Raw genomic sequence first — 1,714 nt, forward strand, 5'->3', positions numbered from 1 at the left:
ATCTTGTCCCACAAAAAAAACCCGTCTTCTTAAATTCGTGTCCGTGTAAAGTTCGACGCTGCTGGATTAGTCCGCAGCGTGTTGCTGCTTGTCAGTCAACGTGCGTCTGGAGCGCGTCTTGTCGGGCGCGACTTGGCGCACTGAGCGCTTATTGGCTGTCAGGCTGCATACGTCACACTTCTGCCAGGAAGTGACTGCTGCTTGTTTGGAAGAAAGTCATGCCGGAGCTACACTGTACATTAGAGCTGGGCAAATATTTTGACTCGGGGGCCACTTTGAGAGAAAAAAATGTGTCTGGGGGGGGGCCAAAGTGTAGAAGCTGTACAAATCTGCTGGTACAGTATTTGGTAACACTTTAGTATGGGGAACATATTCACCATTAATTAGTTGCTTATTAAAGTAACAAAGACTTAATTAAGAGTTATTTGGACACTTTGGGAACATATAAGAGTTAGGGTTAAAGGCCTACTAAAATGATTTTTTTTTTTATTTAAACGGGGATAGCAGATCCCTTCTATGTGTCATACTTGATCATTTCGCGATATTGCCATATTTTTGCTGAAAGGATTTAGTAGAGAACATCGACGATAAAGTTCGCAACTTTTGGTCGCTGATAAAAAAAAGCCTTGCCTGTACCGGAAGTAGCGTGACGTCGCAGGTTGAAAGGCTCCTCACATTTCCTCATTGTTTACACCAGCAGCGAGAGCGATTCGGACCGAGAAAGCGACGATTACCCCATTAATTTGAGCGAGGATGAAAGATTTGTGGATGAGGAACGTGAGAGTGAAGGACTAGAGTGCAGTGCAGGACGTATCTTTTTTCGCTCTGACCGTAACTTAGGTACAAGGGTTCATTTGGATTCCACACTTTCTCCTTTTTCTATTGTGGATCACGGATTTGTATTTTAAACCACCTCGGATACTATATCCTCTTGAAAATGAGAGTCGAGAACGCGAAATGGACATTCACAGTGACTTTTATCTCCACGACAATACATCGGTGAAGCACTTTAGCTGCGGAGCTAACGTGATAGCATCGTGCTTAAATGCAGATAGAAACAAAAGAAATAAGCCCCTGACTGGAAGGATAGACAGAAGATCAACAATACTACTATCAGGAGACACCGAACCAAACACTGGACCTGTAACCACACGGTTAATGTTGTGCCGCCTGCCGAAGCCTAGCAATGCTGTTGCTAACGACGCCATTGAAGCTAACTTAGCTACGGGACCTAAATCTCCAGAGCTATGATAAAAACATTAGCGCTCCACCTACGCCAGCCCTCTCATCTGCTCATCAACACCCGTGCTCACCTGCGAGGCCATGCAAGTAAAAAAACCCAAAAAACTTCACTGACACTCAGGAGGGTGTACCTTGAAGAAGTGAAATCTGGGAGGAGAAGAATGTTGGACGCAGATGAAAGCAAGAGTGCTGCTGAGGACGTGCGAAAATTCACCTCGCGTCACCTTGCGTTTGTTACAATCAAAAGGAGAAACGAGGAAGGAAGCTACCAAAATGTCTCTCATTGGTGTTTGTGTGCTGATCCATCTTTTATAATCATGAATCATTTGGGCAGAAATGTATGTTTTTGGTTGATTATATTGACCCAACTTGCATGTTCAGCCATATTTGTGATTTCCGACTATAGGGTTAATTTTGGAAACCGACAATAGCTGCAAATGCACACACAAACGCACTTAAGCTGCCCATCAAA

The sequence above is a fragment of the Entelurus aequoreus genome, linkage group LG25 (genome assembly GCF_033978785.1).
Source record: "Entelurus aequoreus isolate RoL-2023_Sb linkage group LG25, RoL_Eaeq_v1.1, whole genome shotgun sequence".
Classification (NCBI taxonomy): domain Eukaryota; kingdom Metazoa; phylum Chordata; class Actinopteri; order Syngnathiformes; family Syngnathidae; genus Entelurus; species Entelurus aequoreus.